The sequence below is a fragment of the Helianthus annuus genome, chromosome 10 (genome assembly GCF_002127325.2).
Source record: "Helianthus annuus cultivar XRQ/B chromosome 10, HanXRQr2.0-SUNRISE, whole genome shotgun sequence".
NCBI lineage: Eukaryota > Viridiplantae > Streptophyta > Magnoliopsida > Asterales > Asteraceae > Helianthus > Helianthus annuus.
The window spans coordinates 37602196-37625065 of NC_035442.2; the positions used below are offsets into that span (position 1 = coordinate 37602196).

The 22870-nt window shown below is 39.3% G+C and overlaps 2 long non-coding RNA genes across 2 annotated transcripts; both read left to right on the top strand.

Moving 5' to 3' along the window:
- The first annotated feature begins 9442 nt into the window (after nt 1-9442).
- LOC110884539 lies at nt 9443-11513 on the top strand. The gene is made up of 3 exons (XR_002561275.2): nt 9443-9917; nt 10726-10865; nt 11312-11513. It is a non-coding gene; the product is annotated as an uncharacterized LOC110884539 (long non-coding RNA).
- Nucleotides 11514-11912: 399 nt separating this feature from the next.
- LOC110881266 lies at nt 11913-13691 on the top strand. Its single transcript, XR_002559658.2, has 2 exons — nt 11913-12172; nt 13180-13691. It is a non-coding gene; the product is annotated as an uncharacterized LOC110881266 (long non-coding RNA).
- Nucleotides 13692-22870: the final 9179 nt, after the last annotated feature.

Genomic DNA, 22870 nt, shown 5'->3' on the forward strand with positions numbered 1-22870 from the left:
TAGCACCAAAATGGGAAGGCCCTTACTTAATTGAAGCTGAAGCAGGAAAGGGGGCATACAGATTACTAACTATGGAAGGAAACTTGTTGCCAAGAGCCTGGAATGCTGTTCACTTAAAGAAATATTTCATGTGAACATGATCCTTTATGCATGTGATCCTTACATTGAAGTATCCTTGAAGGATCCCGGTGATATCAGTGATCCTTACTCTGGTAATATGCTCATCCTAGAAACTATTGCATTTTCTTACTTTTTACCTAAGGATAAGGATCATGTATCCTTCATCCTCTACTCACGAAACATTTGAGTTATGATAGTTCAGGTATCTTCAGCATATCGTCAAAGATCTTCAAAAGCACCGCAGATCCTTGGGTCCAACCCCAGTTATCCTTGGGATTATCCCTAGTTTCCGCCAGCAGCGCACGATGATCCTGATATAGTTCACGTCTTTGGGACCAGTACCCACTTCCGGGGCTGATAACCTCATCGTACTGGCTATATTTAGGATCCTACGTATAATGGTAGACGTACCATACATCCGTTCCTAAGGTTTCTAACGTTTTCACGTTAGCTAAGGTTTTGACATTTTCATGTCACTAAGTTTGGATATTCGCCAGTAAGGGCCATACTCCAGTTTACATACGATCCTTTGGGCTTGTCCCCAGTTATCCTTTGGGCTTGTCCCCAGTGATCCTCCGGGATCATTCTCAGTTATCCTTTGGGCATGTCCCCAGTTACTAACTTATTTCTTACATTGGCTTAGTCCCAAGTTGTGCTTCATTTTTCAGGATTGTCAAAGGTAAAACACATAAGGATCCTTAATCCTTATTATCCATCAAAATCTTATCTACGATTGTCTCAATTGAAGGTTAGGATCCTAACTTGGATCCTCAGGTATGATCCTTGACTATTTTAATTATATTCATTATCCTAACCGACCTTATACTTTGACAACCAAACCTATGATCCTTGAACTAAAGTACTTTGAAAAATTTCAATATCAGGATATTTGATCTGGGATCATATCCTAAATTTGGATAACATATTTTCAACTCTTGCCACTTTAAACAAGTATACTACAAAAACAACTAAGAAACAAGAAAATAAGGATACCAACACGGGATAAGCCAGAAAAGTTAAAGTTATATTATTAAACAAAAGGATCATTAACCCTTTCGAAAAGTTGTCAAAATCGCCAACCCACATTTCTACCAGCAAAACGTGGCCCGTCCACATGGGTTGGCAAAGGGTGTCCATTGTCTATGCGGTCTTAGCATTATGCAGGAAAGTAAAAGCGGCAGGATCACAAAGGCTTCATCCCCCAAACAGAGGATCCCTCCACCTTTTTGTAATCCTACCTATTGTTCAAAGGATCCAGGATCCTTAACCCTAAGAAACTATTGTTCAGAGATTACAGACCATAATTGTTTCAAACCATCAACAACCACAAAAAACTATTACCAAACCTAAAAAATTGGGCTCCGGCCTAGTCAACAATATCCATCATCGCCCAACCATGCAGCCTACACCTTCGCTGCTTCGTCACCACCAGCATCTCCACCTTGATCCTTCTCAGCATCACCACCTTCCAGCATGGGGATCTCCTCAGCCTCATCCTCGTCCTCCAGGTCCGCCAGCCTTGCCTTCCAACCTTCAACGTCCCACGAGCTTTTGTCAAAGGTAGGATCCTGAGCCTCCTCAGCCATCTGAAGTTGTATCTTGTACATAGCAATTGCCGCGGAGACCTTTGCATCTTGGGTGATCTCCTGCTTCTCGTTATCCATATCGATCAACCTCTGAGCAGCCTCATCCTTCGTGGCCCGGAGTTCCTTCTCAAGATCTGCTATTTTGAGATCCTTAAGCACGCCCATTTGTTGAAGCTCGGCAATTTGGCTCTCCTGGTCCTCAACATGGCCAAGATAGGTCTCAATCTCGGCAAGTTTCTGCAACAGGAGAAAAAAGATAAGCTTAGGATCAGATGATCCTCAAGAAAAGCAGGATACACAAACAGGATATGCGAGACGGATAACCAACAGGGGCAGTGATCCTTACCTCATTCACATAGTCAAGGAATTGCTGACGGAGGAGGGGAAATCCTTGTAGATCTTCAGTAGTCTTCCTCTTCTTCCCCTTGCCTCGGATAGGTGCTTTGGGAGCTGATACTGAAGGACTGGCAGCAGGAGCCTTCTTCTTTGAAGATGTGACATTGGCAAGATCACTTATCCCAAATTTGGAGGCAGATTTGACAGACCTGGCAGACTTTCCAGCACCTACACAATCAAAAACAAGATAAGTTGCTTTATTAATCAAACAATCCTACATTTAATTTATTTTCTATAAGGATACTTACTTGACATAGTGGCAGATGCAGAGGATACTTCTTGAGAATCTTGGACGGTGACTTGGAAACTTCTGATTTCAGGATTAAGCTTTTTAAAAGCTAGGACTCTCTCTTTTGCAGCAGGGCTTAATTTCAGATGAGCAATGGATATAGCTGCATAAGAGATAAAAAGAGAAATTAGTGATCCTCATTATATGAGACAGGGCTGATAGTGATCCTTCGAGGATCATCTATCCTACCATGAATGGCCCATTCCTTGGGCAGATCCTTCCCATCTGGGATGGAATCCCTCCTAACAAAGAAAAAGCGACGCTTCCAGTTTGTATCGTTCTTATTGACCTTGAAGACAGGGTGATCCTCCCCGGCTTTCCGTTTCAACAAATACCGGTGAGAACCAAAGGTGGTGAGATCATAAAACTCAGCTAACTCCGCCATCCCCAGATCAATCCCTTCTTGCTCGATGATCCTCTCGAAGGTATACAGAACCCTCCAGATCATCGGCATAGCTTGGATATATGAGATGCCGGTTAAGGAAAAGAAAGATTGGGTGAACAATGGAAAAGGATATGAATACCCTATGATAAATGGAGTAGCAGGAAAAGCCACCCAGGTATCCGAAACAGAGTCACTCAGAGCGGTAGGTGTGAAGGACTTGAAAACAGCATTCGCCGGAAAGCAATGACGAATTCTGTCTATGTGAACATCAGTAAAGCAACACCTCTCCATAGGAGAATCCTTGATAATCCCCTGGCTTTTTAAGGGACTATCCTTCTTGGAATCCTTGTGTGGAGAATTCCGGAGCAACATGTTTGTGACGAGACGGAAACAGAGTAGAAGCAGAAAACAGAGCAAAGAGAAAAGAAAGAGAGAAAGAGAAGGATACCTGATCAGTCTTTGGTGCAGAATATAAAGGGAGTGTATCTTGAATTTAAATACAAACTGATCCTCACCCTATCTCCTATTTATAATCATGATCTGCAGGGATTGTCACATCTATGACGTAATGATCACAACGGCTAGTCCATGTGTAACGGCTAGTTATTCGGAGTCGCCCGTTGGAGATAAGATCAAAACAAAATATAACTCGTCTATTTACAATTAACTCCTTATATTTTGGGGGCAATTGTTAGGGCTGGATTTTTATTATAGGTGATCCTTACACGTGATCCTAACCAGTGATCCTTGTTTCTTTGGCAGACAGTGATCCTCAGCAGGACTTCAGGATCAGGATCATGGGACATTATAGTGATCCTCATACTAACGGCCACTTCCGCTCAATACAATATTGTTTTGCAGGAACATCTAGCAGGATACGCTCTAGGCATCATGATCAAAGGGACGCGTCTTCACAATTATGGCAAGAGCTTAATTGAAGATAGACGTTGCACAGGATATGGAAACTTGGCTTGATTTATGGGCGGCTATTTAGGCTAGATTGTATCTCATTTCTAAAGGGGTAATGAGCTGAATATTAGTTTAGCTACCTAAAATAGGTCACCTACACACATATAAATACCACTCTTCCTCATTCGGAAGGACAGACACAACATACAACGCCACTCTCACACACTTAGACACTCGAAACAATAGTGATCCTTGTACTCAGCTCATTATCATCCGAAGTTGTAATCATATTTTTCTTATATTGAAGTTGGTGATCGGTAGTTGCCATCACCCGAGGTTTTTTGTGCCGGAGATCATACATTGATCAAGGGCTTTTTCCTCGTATAAATCATTGTGTCTTTGCATCTTTTATCACAGAAGTGATCCTTTACTTTCATAATTAACCAAGCATCATACCCCGTTTACATAAAGTTTGGTTACATTATCCTTGTGTGATTTTTGACCAAAACAGTAAGATACCGAGGTCGTCCAAGGACACAGGAGCTTTTAGTACCGGTTTATCCTCAACGTCTAATCAAATCAAAAAGTTAGAAAAGGTTTTTTAAACTAAGAAAATAAAAACTAACTAAATGCTGAAAAATAAAATAAAAATAAAAAACAGATAGACAAGATGAATCACTTGGATCCGACTCGTGTATTAGTATAACCTTTGATTATTTTCGCACTTTTGCACTTGTTTAAGAGATTATCTTAGTTATTGTAGTAGGCCCCTCTTTTGAAGGCGACGTTACCCTCAACCCAGTAGTTTGAGTCAGCAAGGATACAATCCTAAAGGGTCGGATTATTGAAAGATAATGAATTAACTTATTAATGCAAATTATGGTAGGCCCCGCTTTTGGCGGTGACGTTACCCTCGACTAAGTAGTCTGAGTCAGCAGGGATACAGTCCTAAATAGCCGGGTTATAGTATTAATAGTAGTTAACTTATGAGGGGGTCAAAGAGTTCGGATCCCCGCCATCCAATACCTATGGGCATTGAAGGAGATCCTACTAAATTTGACCCAGGTCCCTTGCAGGACCTCTAAACGCTGAACAAGGGCAAGACCCTTACCAAACCGTTCCCTTAACCCCCGACCAGGTAGCCAACATACCTCCATATAGACCGTGGAGATATGAATGGTGAAAATCTTTTATTTTATATAGACAGTAAAATAATGCCAAGACACCACGGACAAACGATAAGGAAAGATCACCTTCAACATAAGTAACTAGTTATTAAAGTCATTAATACAAAACCAAATAAAAAGTGCAAAAGATTAAAAATAAAAAGTATTATACTAAACACTTGTCTTCACCAAGTGATGTAAGAGACTTAGGCAAACATGGCCTTGATTGTCAAGAACTCTTACGATCAATCTTGGATCCCGAGACGACTCACACACTCTATGATGGACAATGGATGATGGTGGTGGATGATGGTGTTATGGTGGTGGTGGGTGGTGGATGAAGTGTGAGAGAGGTGGTGTGCCAAGGGATGAGTTGAAATGAAGCCAAGAACTCCTATTTATAGGCTGAACAGAAGGCTGGGCACGGCCTCGTGTCCGCTGGACACGCCCCCGTGCCCGTCTGACACTATCTCTCTTCATTAATTGTAATTCGCAATTACAATTAATGCGCCTGCTGTACTTTCGCCACGCCCCCGTGCTCACTGGACACGGCCCCGTGGTGGGCAATAGAAGCTTCTATAGGTTTGTCTTTTCTGCTGCTTCTTGGGCACGACCCCGTGCTGGCTGAGCACGGGGCGTGTTCAGTCTTCTGACTTCTCTTTTCTGCTTGGGAGGATGCCGTTGAGGGGTCGGGCAATCCACTTTTGTTCCTTTTCTTGTATTTGTGTTAGATTTAGCTGTCTTTTTGCTTCTTTTGTGAATTTGAGCTCATTTCATCCTGAAAATACAAAAGGAAGACAAAAACACTCTTTCTCCAACATTAGTACTTAAAAAGGGTTAGTTTTATGCCTCAATTGATGTAATTTATATGTTGCATTTTACACACATCAGCTACTGTTATTTGTTTCATGGCGGGTTAGTGTATGCATGAGCTCTTCTATTTCACGTGCGCATGGTGAAGAGTTGTCAACCATAGGATCACCATTCAAGGAATGGTCAACGGTGGTAGGTCCCTGTACTCCAATTACTTCATCATTATTGCTCAATAGTCCCTGTGGTACTTCATTAGCATTATCAAAATATGCATTATATTCCTTTAATATTTCCTTGTCTCCTTGAATGGTAGTGGGCCTACCAATGGCAAAAGGAAGGATACTTACAAAGAAAAGGACATCTCTAGAAATAATAATTTTCTTTTTCTTCAAATCATATATTTTGTATCCTTTGGTGCCAAAAGGGTAGCCTAAGAAAACACTTGCATTTGCTCTTGGTTCAAGTTTGTCTCCCTTGGTGTTATTGTTTCGAAAATATGCCAAACACCCAAAATACCCGCATGTGTTTGTACATCAGCTTTTTTTTAAACATAACTTCATAGGGTGTTTTTTGCTTTATTACCTTTGATGGCAGCCTGTTAATAATATATGTAGCCGTTAACACACATTTCGCCCAAAATTTGACCGGTAAATTAGCTTCAAACCTCAAAGCTCTAGCAACTTCTAGGAGATGCCTGTGCTTTCGCTCCACCACCCCATTTTGTTGAGGGGTGTGAGGACATGTGGTTTCTAGAATGATGCCATGATCATTATAGAACGCCTTCATTTTATTCGAGGTGAATTCCCCCCATTATCACAACGAACACGTTTAATTTTCTTTTCAAATTGAGTTTCTACCATGTTGTAAAAATTGATTAAACAATCACTCGCTTCATTCTTGTGCTTAAGAATATATACCCAAACGGCCCTACTAAAATCATCCACCAATGTGAGAAAATACCTTCCACTAGTGAGCGAAAGAGTTCTATAACTTCCCCAAATATCACAATGCACCATATCAAAACATTCGATAGTCTTTATTGAATTAGTTGAAAAAGGCAATCTAGTTAATTTAGCTCTAACACAAGAGTCACAAAGATCCTTTTCTGAATAAAAAACAATATCCTTCAAAAAACTAATGTGAGAGATTTTAATACTAGATGGATGACCAAGTCTCTTATGCGTTACATTTGTTGCTTCCACAGTCATAGCCTTCGGATTTCCTTGAATCGCTTCCATCCTATAAAGACCACCACTGCACCTACCCTTTCCAATCAAGCTCCTCGTCCTCAATCCCTGCATAACAAAGAAATCTGGGAAAAAGGTGATAGCACATTGCAAATCTTGGGTTAGTCTACGGACCGACAAAAGGTTGTACTTAAAATTTGGAACAAAAAGCACATTTTTCACTCTAACCCCCCCCCCCTTGAAAAGAACCTCCCCGTTCCCTTTTACAGGAATGGTTTGGCCATTAGGAATTGTGACCGGCAATTCATTAGTACTCGTCGTAAGATTGTTGAGCAATCCCCGAAAATGTGTCATGGAATCGGTCGCCCCGGAGTCCATGATCCAATCATCGTTTTTGTCAAAACTACCTGCCATATTCGCTGCTGGAGGGTTAGTCTTTTTCTCCTTTTGTTCTTCTTTCTTCCTGAAAAATTTGAGAAACATGTTGTACTGCTCATCACTGAGACCTGGAACCGGACTAGATTGTGCCTCTGCCACAGCTGCCTTCGGTTTAGAGTTTTCTTTTTTTTTTTTCTTTCCCAAAAAACCAATCCGGGTATCCGATAAGTTTAAAACAACCCTCACAAACATGCCCGTCTCTCCCGCAAAACGTACAGTGTCCTACCTTAGCGCTTGGCTGCGCCTTCTCTGGTCTCTGCCACGGCTTCTTTTGGGATTGCGCATCCCGTTTTCCCTACTGAGTAGCCTGAAAGGCCATCGTTTCTGTCGAAGTCTTCTTTCCAGCAGTGATATTTCTTTGCTTCTCATCCTCAACCACCAAGTGATAAGCCACACCAAGTGTTAGTGTTGGTTTCATAGCAAGAATTTGAGTTCTAATCACTGCAAAATCAGAATTCAAACCCATTAAAACTTCATATAATATTTCCTTTTCTTTTAATTCTACCAGTTTCTTTCCAATGTCGCACGTGCATCCTTCACATTCACATCGAGGCACTAGCAGCACGGTATCTATTTCATCCCACAGTCCTCTCAGTTTGGTGTAGTAAGCCGATACCGTGGATTCTTCTTGGCGGGTCATCGTGATGGACTGCTTGATTTCATACGTTCTTGGCGCACTCTCTTTACCAAATCTTTCGTGCAAATCCTTCCAGATCTCCGCAGCCGTGTTTGCGTATTTAACTCTCGTCCGTATCTCCTTCTGCATAGCCGTAGTGAGTCACCCATTTATCATGGCGTCACATCTCATCTAGTGCATATACTTCTTGTCTGTCTTCTCTGGTTTCTTCACGGATCCATCAACGAACCCGATTTTATTTTTGGCAAATAAAAAATTGGTTATTTCCTGAATCCAATCATTGAAGTTATTTTCGGACAGGCTTTCGTTAACCTGCATCTGTTTCGGGTAGTCTGAAGGATGCAGGTAGAAAGGCGAGTTTACATCGATAAGTTCGACAGCAGCACGCGAGTTCTCTGGCCCGTCTCTTGCCATCGATTGATAGTTTATGATTTTAATTTTGGTATGCCTGCTCTGATATCATGAAGAATTTGGTGATCACGAGCTGATTATTATTTCATTGATTGAAAAACAAAAGAAAAAGGCATACGTATATAGCCTTAGTCCAAGAGAAAAGCAAGAAAAGTAACAAACTAACAATCTGATCCTACAAATATGTGATAAACAAATTGATAAACATCAGCTCATTTTGATCAATATCCAACAATAAAGGATACCCCTGATCCTAAAACAAAAAATTAGGATACCCCTAACTTTGTGGGCTAGTTCCGCCACTGCGACCAATGGGTGTGGGGCTTGAGTTCTACAGGTATATTCTCGGTCAGCAGTCTCAAACGATCGATGGGATCATTTTATAAGGAGCAACCTTCATATGTCTTTGATTGGAACAGTAAGTTCCAAAAAAGGTTGGTATGGTTGCGTGGCGGGATATTCAAGATAGGCTCCCTACTATGAATGAGCTGATGGCCAGGGATATTCATGTGGTCCCTCACAGGTGCATTTTGTGTGGCGATTTCTGAGAAATGAGCGAACACCTGTTTTAGCTAGTTTTTTTGTTCAAGTCATTTGGGATTTAGTTTCCCAATGGTGTGGGATCCCTAACATCTATGCTATGGACTTCAAAGACCTATTGGTTCCAAATTTCCATATCAACGGCTCCAAAAGTAGGCGAAAGGTTTTTCATGCGGTTATGCTTACGGCTTTTTGGTGTGCTTGGAGTCATGAGTATGATATCACCTTCAATCAAAGGAGAGCATATGTGACAAAGGGTATAGAGGAGATCAAGGCGATGAATTATGTTCGGGTAAAAAACCGGTAGAAGGATTTCTCTATCATGTTGGTAATTTTAGTGTTACCGATGGATTTTGGTGATATTGGATTATCTCGTCGGCCAAATGAATCTTATGAAATATTAAACGGGTTAGGAGATGCGGGAGTGCATGCTCGATTTAATGTTAATAAGATTTGACGTATCTGTCTGTTTTGATCTTATAATGAATTTATTAATTAAATGTTATAAATGTATATATCTTATATATTTTATATAATAACAAATGATGAAACCTCTTAGGAACAGTATAATTCTTGGACAAAAATAGAAGGCTAATTACGGTTGTGCCATGTCTTTTGTACAAGGAAAAGAGAGACAGAATACGGTAAAGAGAGAGGGAGGGAGACACTTACCGGCCGGCAACCAATCATTACGGCAGAGACACGGCGGCACGCTGGCGGTGACATCACAACCGGCGCGTACACTACCACAACTCGGCCACCAATCATACGGAACAACGGTTCCGTCAGTGATGTTGGTTCCGCGGTACAAGCGACGACGGTTGTATTCCTATGGTCCAAGTGGTATATGAGGGCGACCAGCGTTGGCGGCAAAAACTGGAACTAGGGTTTCGGTCGGTGTCCCACAGCCTATCTGGCTTCAAGACGATGTCTCCGGCGACATGCAATGGCCACGCAGTTAGGGCTTCGCCACAAACACAAACACGACGACGACTGTGGTTGATCTCCCGCGACATTGGAAGCCGATCCTTCCAAACCAGGTACGTATTACGAACGAGATTAGACACTAAAGACTTGACATCGAGTGTAGCTTATTGGGTCGATTTGATGTTTGACGGTGTTTGATGTGGTTTTCTTCAGCGACGCTCAGGTGGTGACGATATGGTTTTGATTTGGATGTATAATTGAGAAGTAAACTGTTTTATCACAAATCTTTATGTGTGCCGCTGATTAGTTTGGTTTGACCACTATCTATTTGATAAAAGATGGGAATGAGGCGATATGATATGAACTATACATGTTTTGGTTAATTCAAAATCCGTTGCAATTTGTGTTACTTTTTGGCCCAACATTTGTTTCCCCTTTTTTGTGGATGACAGTTTGTGAGAAGGGTATTGCAGCTTGCTTTGTTTTTGGCTAAGCTGGATTTTGTAAAGCCTTGCTTATTGTTAGGATAAGAGGTGAAAGTAATAGAGGTTAACAATAGAGGTGAAAATATTAAACTTACTGTGAATGGGTTCATTATATATGTTTTTTGCTATTCATTGTTGTCTCACTTATACTGTTTGCCTTAAAAAAAAGATGTACCTGTTTGCTAATGTTTTTTTTTTTCAGTTTTGGTGTTCTTGCTTTCTGATGCATATTGTTTAGTACCTTCATATAGATTATGCTTTCCTCCACAATGACATATTTATTTTCGTTAGATATGGCCTTTAGTGTTTACCATTTATTCGTTTACTTTGAGAATGTATGGTTGAATTTAGTTCTTACTATGAATAACACAGGTCAAAGTTCTATTCTCAATTTACTTAACTTCAGGCTTTGTGATCCCGTTTTTTGTTTTTATAGGTCATTCATTTGTCAGTCAAAGTTGTGGACTTTCGCTAGCGATTACACTTGCGGATAGCATGAATGTGAATCCAAAAAAGATGTGAAGAAGTTGAAAGTGGAATTTCAGATTCACATAGAACAGACGCCAGATTTTTCACGTAATGTTCTTAGATCCTTTTGAAGACCCGTGTTATCTTAGTTTGGCCATGTTTAGGAATCCATGAATTACATCACTATTTGGCTTTCTGAAAAAATAGTTAAGGAGACAATGGATTTAGGGTTAAGGGGTGTTTGAGATTCGTTATAGCACTTAAAAGAATTTTAATTCTTAATGTAGTATCAAAGATTCTTTTTTGAAAAACAATATTCATGCTATTTTGAAAATCTTGCATCTTCATGGATGAAAATATAATACCATATTCAAGAAAAGTTTACATTAACAGTGTAACACAACATCACGTATGTAAGTTGTCGTGGTTATCTATAATGTAGCATATATGTTATCTCTAATCTTGGGAAATTTTGACTATTTACTCTTGGTTATATTGTCTCATCTTTATTCTGATTTTGTTCGCTTTGTAATATGTTTGTTATGCTGTTTTAGAAAAGACGGCCATATGTTATCCAAGCTAAGCTAAGACGGTGAATGATGCTTATTATGAAAATTATTTAAAGAATATGAAGATCAAATGTTTTCATGTGTTCGTGTATAAAGATTGTATTTGCATACATTTGCATTTAGCTTGGATTCTAAATTCTGTTATTTCTATTACACTATTAAGTACTAAATTTCATTGTTTTAATCATTCAGGGTGATTTGTGAGTGGCTTGTAAATTTTGCATTGATGTTCTATAGATGCAAATGTTGTCCTCAGAACCAAGCTTTACAAATCTTAACACTTATTAATAATGAGGTATATCGCGATTTTATTTTCTGGGTTTTCTCTTTCAATTGTCATTCTGTTACGAATCGAATCGGTACCAACCGAATACCCGCAACGAAGCGCGGGCGATTCTACTAGTTAATAACTAATTTTGAGTCCTTTATATAATTAGTTGGTTTTAATGATTTCTAAGTGGGCTTTAGGTTGCAGGGAACAAATCTGATGGTTTTGTTTTTCAAAATCAAAACAACTAACCGATGGTCCATTTAATTGGATGGAAATCAAAATAAGAAAATAATAAATCGATGCTTTTTGGTTAGGATACAACGTACAGTATCACACAAAAAGAGATGATACGGCAAGTCAAAAAATAAATAAACTGTTTGAACATACGAATAGTGGGTACGGTTTCTCTCTACAAATCAAATTCGTTCTTGATAATCCTCTTCGTCTAATCCGATTGAAGATTTGTTAGTACCAAAAAATAGTTTAATCTGACAATGACTATGCGATTTCAAGAGGAATCCAGGTTTAATTTTCGGTGTTCATCATCGATAATTTCGATTCATTGCAAGTATCAGGTACGTTATATCATAGTTACCTAAATCGCGGTATGCTCCGGTACGGGTACGCGGACCGGGTACACGATTCACTAGATTTGGTGTATTCGGTACGAAATGGATAGGTTCATTCCGGTACGAACCGGTACGGTGTACCATGAAATATGGTTCAATGTACCAAAATCATTACTTAACATATAAAATATTATAATCAAAATTAGATAAAATATAAATTTCCATCTTAAAATTAGATAAAATATAAATTTCCATATTAATTATTACGGATTAGGATCAAATACAAAGATCCTAATTGTAAGAAGTGTAAGAAGGATTTATAGAGTGACAAGTGTCCAATAACCTAAAAAAACCCACTACATAAAAAAAACCCCACTACAAAAAAAAAAAAAAAAAACCTTAAACATTCACCACCACCAAAAACCTAACCCCCCCCCCCACCCACATCATCACCCTAAAAAAAAAAAATATCTTTTTTTTTTTGGCCGAGGGGGTGAGGGATGGGGGGGTGGGGGTTTAGGTTTTTGGGTGGGTGTTTAGTTTTTTTTAGGTTTTTTTTTTTTGGGGGGGGGGGGGTTAGGTTTTTTTTAGGTTTTTGGGGAGTGGGGGTTGGGGGGGAGGGGTTTAGGTTTTTTGGGGGTTTTTTGGTGAGGTATAGGTTTTTTTTTTTGCCGGGGGGGGGGGGGGTTAGGTTTTTGGGAGGTGGTGGGGTGGGTGTTTAGGTTTTTGGTGGTAATGTAGTGGGTTTGGTTTTAGGTTATTGAACACTTGTCACTCTATAAATCCTTCTTACACTTCTTACAATTAGAAGTCTTTGTAGAATAACTTGACCCTAATTATTACATACTACCATAATTTCTTTTTACTTATTTGCGTTTTAGGCATTCTATAATTTTTCTTTACTTATTTGTGGTTTAGGCAATTAGACCCTTTGATAAAATATTGGTTTTAAGAAGGCCCATTACAACACAACAAAGATTAAAATTAAGTTTTCTTCATAACTTTTCTTGCAGCCATTCATAGATTAAAATTAGGTATTCTTCTTCATCACTATTCTTGCAGCCGGTGTTGCCATTTTAGTGACTTTACACTCCAAATCCGTCGACTTTACACTCCATTTAGTAACAAATTCTCCGTACCATAACAAATCGGAGCGCCGGACCTTATCAATTTGGAATGCCGTACCGATTCAACTCGGATCGCCGGACCATGATGTTCCAGATCGATTACGATTTGCGATTGGGTACACCGCGATCCAATACGTGGATCGTGATAACCCTAGCGATTTAGGTAACTATGCGTTATATTTTCCAACATATCATATGGGAAAAATGGAGGCGTTTCTATATTTTCATGTAACAGTTTATGTTTAGTTGCTCTGTATGTTTGTTTTTTTTCTCCTAGCGGTTGTATTGATTGTACTGTGCCCGACTCATTGTCATCCCTATTTGTACCCAGCTCCTCGCTTGGCCGTTTTATTGAGAAAGTTTATGTTGGTCTTTAAAAAAACACTAGGCCCATCCTATACCGACTGTTGGAAGGAAGCAGACATGTTTCGTAATCACAATTAACATCTGGTCCTTAAAAACCAGGCCTTATTGACATTATTGTGATAGGTCCTTGGGCCTAGTTGGGCTTTGGCAGCTTAACTGGACCTAGGAACAAGTTTGAGTAGCTTGTGTATTTTTAGGAGAGAGGGACAGACTCACGGAGGCCTATGATCGGGGCTAGCAATACGTAACATGTATAAGACATGATTAGACCTGTTTATTGAAAAATACACTATGTGATTTTTCATTTTTGTGAAAATAATTAAAATTAGAAGGTTAGGATTCATCATTTCTTTTTTTTTTGGTACATAAAACATACAATTGTGCTAAAGACATTGGATATAAAGTAGTTAAACGACTCGTATTCATGTTTAGAACTTATGTTGTTCGCATTGTCAAAGACCTGTTAAACCCGCTAAGACACGATTTGTCAGTCGTACCTATGATTGCATGGACAAGGTTTGTTCATGGTCACCAAACAAATTAGTAAACGCAAACACACTTAAAATTTTTTGTGTTAATATGCTTGTTCACAGACGGAATAACATTAAAGGAAGATAGATGGAAAATATAAATTATTTGAAAAATGGTACCATTATAATGATAAAAAACTTAAAATGTACAAATATTATTTTCAAATATCGTTATTCTTTTAGTATATTTGTACTATTGTAATTTTTTAATACATACGTATGTATTTGTAATTTATACGTAATACATAAACGATAGTTTAAAGATTCACTAATGTAAATAAATAAACATAAAATAAATGAATTTTCCGTCAAACTAATAAATTAATTTTCGCCAAACAGTTCCATAACCATCAGTTGAGACCGTCTAGTTTACATACCGACTCCGTGACTCCAGACACGTCTCCAGCCTAGGCTTTTCTGTCACCGAAGGCTACACGGTATGGGGGTCGTCCCCCTATCATTCTGGTCCGTCGCCGGATGCTACACCGCCCCGCCCCCCTCCGTCCCCGTCCTTTCCATCTGAAAATGGACGTTGGTGACGCGCATGTGAAGACAAAATATGTGGGCCCCAAGTTGAAGATGACCGTTTAAAAAAAATTCAAATTCATAATTAATAATTATAATAACGGCTATATTTTAAATATCCATCCAATTCACTTCTATTTTTTATAAATAGTCATCTCTTTTACACCTTTTTTCACAACTTTTCATCCACTACAATCTCATATCTTTCTCACATTTTATAACCCCTCTTCTCTTTTTATAAAAACTCATCTATTTTTATACCATTTTTTACCCGCTAGAACCTCATCTCTCTCTAAAAAATTATCATGGCTTCACCTTCTTCCATTTCTTCAATTTCTTCCATCTCTTCATCATCTTCGTCTACGGGGTATTCATAATCTTCGGAAGAGGATGCTATGCATAACATGATTATGAACGCGGCTCAGATCTTCATGGCGGGTGATGAAGCGTCGTCCCAACAGCTAACTAGACGAGCAAAATATATCCGAGACCAAGAAGGTATTTTACTTTTTTTTCCTTATGTTTTATATAGATTTGAAAATGTATTTTATAATTAATTTCACTTATGTTTCGTTTTAAATTTATAGCCGGCCACGTTAAACTAGTAGCCGATTATTTTGCCGACGAACCCGTGTACCCAGCCGGTATTTTTCGACGTCGTTTCCGCATGAGTCGTCAACTGTTTTTACGTATTGCAGGCGACATGGCCCAGTCTGATCCGTTTTTTACATTGCGAAACGACGCTAGGGGGCAAAGGGGTTTCAGTAATTTACAAAAATGTACGTCGGCCATTCGCCAACTTGCGTACGGTTACGCACCCGATGAATTAGACGAGTATATAAGGATGTCTGAAAGAACCGCACGTCTATGTTTGCACAAGTTTTGCGAATGGATTGTCAAATTGTATAGCAAGCGATACCTGCGGAAACCGAACGCAAACGACGTTCAAAAATTATATCAAGCACACGAACAGAGACATGGTTTCCCAGGAATGCTCGGGAGCATTGATTGCATGCACTGGCCGTAGCAGAACTGCCCAGTTGCCTGGCAAGGTCAGTATACTAGGGGAGATCATGGACATCCGACTATTATTCTAGAGGCTGTTGCGTCACAGGATCTCTGGATCTGGCATGCTTTTTTTGGTCTACCTGGTTCGCTCAATGACCTTAACATCATATACCAGTCACAGATATTTGAGGATGTAGTGGCGGGTACAGGTCCAGACACAAGCTTTATAGTTTCGGGGGTGGAATACAGGCGAGGTTACTACCTAGCTGATGGGATGTACCCAACGTACTCGACAATCGTTAAAACTATTCCGCACCCGACAGACGACAAAAGAAAAAAGTTTGCGAAGTATCAAGAGGGTGCGAAAAAAGATATTGAACGGGCTTTTGGTGTTCTACAAAAAAATGGCACATCATTGAACATCCAGCACGTTCGGCAACACCAAAGCAGTTACGAAACATTATGTACGCTTGTATCATCTTTCATAACATGATCATTGAAGACGAAGATAGAGCGATATGCGAGTACGACGAAAACGCGTCTACTGGAAATACTGTTCCAGTTAGTGGGGAACAACAAGATTTGAACATGTTCGCTCTACGTAACGAGTACACACATCATAACCCACAAGCGGACTTGGTTGAGTACATCTGGAACAACGCTCAAAACGAACCCGACGACATCGAAGACGAAGACTAGTAGCTTATTTTAATATATTAGGATTTGTTTAAGTTTATGTTTTTTTAAGTTTATTTTTTTTAAGTTTAATTTTTTTTAAGTTTATGTTTTTTTTTAAATTTATGTAATATTTTTAAATATTAATGAAAATATTTTGTTAGTTTATTTGTTAAATGTTAAAAAAAAGCAGAAGATTAAAAAAAACATAAAAAGGTGGGGAGGACTATGACTAGGACCATCCTCCCATACCCTCTACTTTTGGGGGATGGAGCATCCTTGGGAGGACTATGACGTGGCGCCTACGTGGCGGATCATCCTCCCTTGGAGGACCATCACCATACCTTGTAGCCGAAATTATGTACCGTAAAACAATGCTCAGAGTTTCTTTAAGAAAACTAATACATAACATGTAGAGTCTATTTGGTATGGGTTAATGGAATGGACAACGGAATAGAAATGACAGAGTAAGGTAGCGTTTGGTACGAAGGAATAGAAGGCGGCATGGAATGGATCATTCTATTGGAATGAAAAGAAATATGTTTGGTTGTCAAGTGGTAATGGAATAAAGCATTCCACAAGGAATGTAAACCTTTCAAATATAATAATTTTCATTACTTGGTAGGGTGGTGTTTTTTTTTTCATTTCTTCAAGGAATGGAAAGATATATTATTATTATTATTATCAATATTTTTATTATTATTTTTTACCATTATTATTATTATTTTTATTGGTTTTAATAACTCACTCACGAGCGACACCACTATTGCCATAGTTGCCACCGTGACTACCGTCGCCGCCGTCACCCACTTCCGCCGCCACCACCACCACCACCCACCACCTCCACCCCAGCTAAAGCCTCGGGGCGTCGCGGGGCGCAACGGAATGTATGATCAGCCCTATAAATTGGGCGATCGAGCTCAGTTTCGATTGTTCAGTTTTCTTTTCTCTCTCTCACTATATAAGCTAATATTCTCGGGTATAATATCCCCGTAAATAGCGAAGTTCTGCTCCGTTGTATGTATCATAACCCCTGGATACGTATTAGATACGCTGCCTGATTGATCTAGGGTTCCGTAACGGCTGTCGTGGTTCTGCCCGACGTAGTCGTTGGAATGTCGTCTCAGGGAGGGTATTACTAATGTTAAAATGGGTTATTATACTAACGCGTGTGCATTTGTGTAATTTATAGATAATCACCAGGAAACCCTTACAGAAAACCTAAGACAGCAATGTGAGTAATCTCCTTTTTGTAAACTGTTTTTACAAAACCTCACACGATTAATTATATATTAAACAGTTATTGAGTATTTGTAAGGATACAATTATCGTCGGTATATTTGAGGTTTTGTATACAAAATTTGTTACTACCTTGCGAGGAGTAACATGACCATAAGTCGAGACGACAGTACCGTGGGTGGTAATTGGTATGACTTGGAAACAAATGTAATTGCGTGACCGCCCTCAATACTGTACAATGGTTTTATTAAACTTGATTAAACTGAGATTCACTCACCAGTATTTCCCACTGACAAAATGTTTTTAAACACGTTTCAGGTAACAAAATGTGAAAGCCAAATAGAAGCCAGCTGGACAACACTGAAGGCTTGGAAAAGTGGCTATAAAGTTACCTAAAATAAATAGATGTTTTTATTAAATAAAATAGGGTTTATCCCTATAGAAATGTGTGTACCTGAAATTTGGGATTTTCCCATGTATTTAATATATTAAAGGTGTGGTATTTTACTCTGATAAAATATTTCCTAACTACGGTCCTGATGAAATTTCCGCTGCCAAAATGGATACAATACAGATACCACCAAAATTGGCCGCGGCCGCCCGTTCCCGGGTTGTTAGGGGACGGGGGTTACGACAGAAGGTGGTATCAGAGCTAAGCCAGTGATTCAGCCACAGAAGTGTTCTGCTGACACCAAAAATTTATCTAAAGTGTTAGGAAATAAATTATGGAAATACGTGCGTAATTGTATTTTATTGTTATGTGTTATTTGACTATTTGTTAGTTTATAGTATGAGCGACCAAGGACCATCCGACGCGTATCGTCAGTTGTCTGGTTCGCCTAGAAGCGAAGGTGCCTCTCCACAGCCTGCCCTCTCAGGGTATTCTGCTGAAAATGAAGAAGGAATATTCGTGTTTAAGGCTCAGTCTGAAGAGCCATTCCGTCCTAAAAGGACACGATGGTTCAGTAGGGGAGCACATGAGTGTAGGAAACGAATGAAAAAGTTACAAGAGCAGCGAGCCCTAGCAGCCGCTAAAAGAGAGATAGATGCCCACGCCCAGGACATGATTAATATGGGGTTTAGCCAACTTTCATATCCTAGCAACCACAGCAGCCGACTCTAACCTAGAGCAACTGATAGCACCCTAACCATTACCACCATTTCCCAACCAGCCAACGGAGATAGAAAACAACCCAGAAAATCAAGTCGAAATGTACGATTTTAACCCAGAAGAGATACCTAGGGTACCAACACCCAATCCCTTAGACCCAAATTACGACCCGTGGTGGGACGACAATAGGGACTATGTGCAACGTTACCCCATTCCAGAAGACATGCCCATGCCGAATCTAGGAGCATACCCAAGTTTGGACCCTCTAGATCCCTACTACGATAGTAATCAGTACATTAGGGAAATGTTAGAGAATCCATACCTGTACCAGGAACCCATGCCTTAGATTCCAAACCCAGTCCCAGAACCTGCACCCTCAATGAGTGCAGAAAATGTGTAAGAACTCAGGACATTCGGTGAGGAAATCTTAGAAAGTAGCGAGAGTATGAGACAGGTTGGAGAGCGACTCGTCTGGAAGTACGACGGGCGCAATATGGATTTCTGGATGAATCCATATCCGTGAAGGACCCATTGCAACTCTACGCTGGATAAAAAAAGACTGAGGTTGTCTTAAAAATAAGCAAATGTGCAGAAGAGGACAAGATAATGTTTGCTTCCAATCTGTTTAAGAATTCAGCTTTAGAATGGTGGAACACTATCCTCCAGTCTAGGGGAAGTGACTGGATTTACAGTATGGAATGGGAGGAATTTAAGAACATGGTGGAAAGGAAATTCTGCCCTCCCAATGAAAAGGAACAGATAGCAAATAAGTTCCTAAACCTTAGGATGACTGGAGTAGATAGTAAGGGTTATACTACTACATTCTTTGAATATGCTAGAATAGTGCCAACCCTTGCATCACCAGAGCCGGTATTAATTTCCCATTACATCTGGGGATTAACGGGGAGATTAGGCATGTAGTCAAGGCAGCTAGACCTCAACCATAGAAGAAGCTGTAGAACTAGCAAACACCTTGACAGATGAGTTAGTGCGTACTCGAGAAGAGGACCAAAGGAGGAACCTAGCTCAAAGGCTTACCTAGGAATTTCGTTATGGAAATTCAAACTGTAGGAACATAGGTTCTACCTCTGCACCGTACTGCAAGGCTTGCAAGAAGAAGCATTCGGGAAAATGCTCCACTTACTGCAATTTCTGTAAGATACCAGGACACAAGTAAGAAGATTGCAGGAGGAAACCTAATAATGGGATGTGCTTCAACTGCAGAGAAAAAGGCCACATCAAGCCCAACTGTCCAAAACTAGTTCCAGCCATGGGCAACAAGAACACTGAAAATGCTTGAGCATTTGTTCTGACGGCATATGAAGCTAAGATGATTCCAGACGTGATAGCCGATACGTTTTTAGTTAATGATGTTTTTGCTAAAGTATTATTTAACTCTGGTGCGAACCAAAGTTTTATTAATACTTCGTTTTGCAAACTTCTTAATCAATCATTAACTAAACTCCCACAAGAATGTCTAGTAGAGACAACAAATGGAGAAACCGTTAGGATTTTTGAAATCTTGCAGGGAGCAAGAATAGAATTTTTAAATCAAAAGTTTATTGCAAACCTTTACCTAATGAATCTGGCAGGATTTGATGTTGTATTAGGAATGGATTGGTTAATAGCCAATAAAGCCAGTATTCTATGTGATCAAAAGTCGATCTAAGTAAATTCACCAAAGGGTGAAAAGATCACAATTAAAGGAGATAAGCCATCTAGATCCACAAAATTCATCTCTGTGATAAAAACAGCAAGTTATGTAAGAAAAGGATCGTTAGTGTATTTGATTTCTATAATCACTAACACTAAAGGAAAAGAACTGAAAAATATTCCAGTAGTATCCCAGTTTTCAGATGTCTTTACAGAAGAATTGCCAGGATTACCGCCAGACAGAGAAGTTGAATTCAGAATCCATCTACTACCAGGGACAACATCAATTGCTAAAGCACCTTACCGTTTGGCACCCGCCAAAATGCAGGAACTGAAGAAACAGTTGGACGAATTGAAGAAAAAGGATTCATACAGCCAAGTTCATCACCTTGGGGAGCACCAGTTTTATTCGTTAAAAAGAAAGACGGATCGATGCGTATGTGCATTGACTACCGTGAATTGAACAAGGTCACGATTAAGAATCGATACCCATTACCGAGAATCGATGATCTGTTCGATCAATTTCAAGGAGCTAGATTTTTCTCTAGAATCGATTTAAGGTCAGGATATCATCAACTAAAGGTACAGGAAGAGGACATTCCTAAGACCGCATTCAGAACAAGGTATGGCCATTATGAATTTACAGTCATGCCATTTGGTTTAACCAATGCCCCAGCTGCATTTATGGACATGATGAACCGAATATGTAAACCATATTTGGATAAATTCATAATTGTCTTCATAGATGATATCCTCATCTATTCTAAAAGTAAAGAGGATCATGCAAAGTATTTGCACACACTTCTAAGTTTACTGAGAAAGGAAAAGCTTTATGCTAAGTTTTCGAAGTGCGAGTTTTGGCTAGAACAGGTACAGTTTCTTGGACACTTAGTCAATCATGAAGGAATTCATGTGGATCCCACCAAGATCGAGGCGATTACTAAATGGAAAACCCCTGAGTCACCAACCGAGGTTAGAAGTTTCTTAGGATTGGCCGGTTATTATAGAAGATTTATTCGAGATTTTTCTAGAATAGCCATTCCCTTAACTAAGTTAACCTGTAAATTGGTTAAGTTTGAATGGGGACCAAAACAGGAAGAAGCTTTTAGAATTCTTAAGCAAAGACTAACCCATACACCCATACTAGTGTTACTAGAAGGAACTGAAGATTTTATAGTAACGTCAAAAGGTTATAGCTTACGCATCTAGACAACTTAAGAATCATGAAGAGAGTTATTCAACCCATGATTTGGAATTAGGAGCCATAATTTTTGCTCTTAAGATTTGGAGACATTACCTTTACGGTAGTAAGTTTACCATTTTCACCGATCACAAGAGTTTAAGGTAGGTCTTCGGACAAAAGGAGTTGAATATGAGGCAAAGACGCTGGATGGAGATACTTAGTGATTATGATTGTAATATCCAGTATCATGCAGGAAAGGCAAATGTAGTGGCTAATGCTTTAAATCCAAAGTATCATGAAAAGCCGAAAAGGGTACGTTCTCTTAAGTTAAATCTACAAGTAGATTTAAATGAGCAAATTAGAAAGGCACAAGAATCAGTAATCAAGGATGATACTGAAAAGCTAAAAGGAATGATTAAAGAATTAGAACAAGGAACAGATGGAATTTGGAGATTCCATAAGAAAAGAATGTGGATACCTAAATTAGGAAACCTGCGTCATCGTATATTAGAAGAAGCCCATAAGTCTAAGTATACGATGCATCCAGGAAGTAATAAAATGTATCAGGATTTAAGAAAGAATTTTTGGTGGATAGAAATGAAAAAGGATATAGCAGCTTATGTTTCTAAGTGTTTAACCTGTTCGCAAGTTAAAGCTGAACATCAGAAACCCTCAGGTTTATTGCAGCAATTAGAAATGCCCGTATGGAAATGAGAATTAATAACAATGGATTTTGTTACTAAATTACCCAAAACAAGGAAAGGTAATGATACAATCTGGGTGATTGTAGACAGGCTAACTAAGTCAGCTCATTTTCTACCAATGAAGGAAACTTTCAGTATGGAACAGTTAGCTAAGCTATATGTAAATGAAATAGTTTCATTACATGGAATTCTTTTGTCAATTTTTTCTGATAGGGATAGCCGTTTTACCTCTCATTTTTGGACAAGTTTCCAAAAAGCAATGGGAACCAAGTTGAACCTAAGCACCGCTTATCATCCTCAAACGGACGGTCAAAGCGAAAGGACAATTCAGACAATGGAGGACATGCTTAGAGCTTGTGTAATTGATTTCGGAGGTAATTGGGACGATCACTTACTATTAATAGAATTTTCTTATAATAACAGTTATCACACAAGTATCAATGCTACACTATTCAAAGCACTTTATGGACGAAAGTGCCGAACCCCAGTCTGTTGGGCAGAAATTGGGGAAAAGCAACTTCTGGACCTGAAATAGTGCAAGAAACAACCGACAAGATCATTCAAGTCAAGGAACGACTGAAAG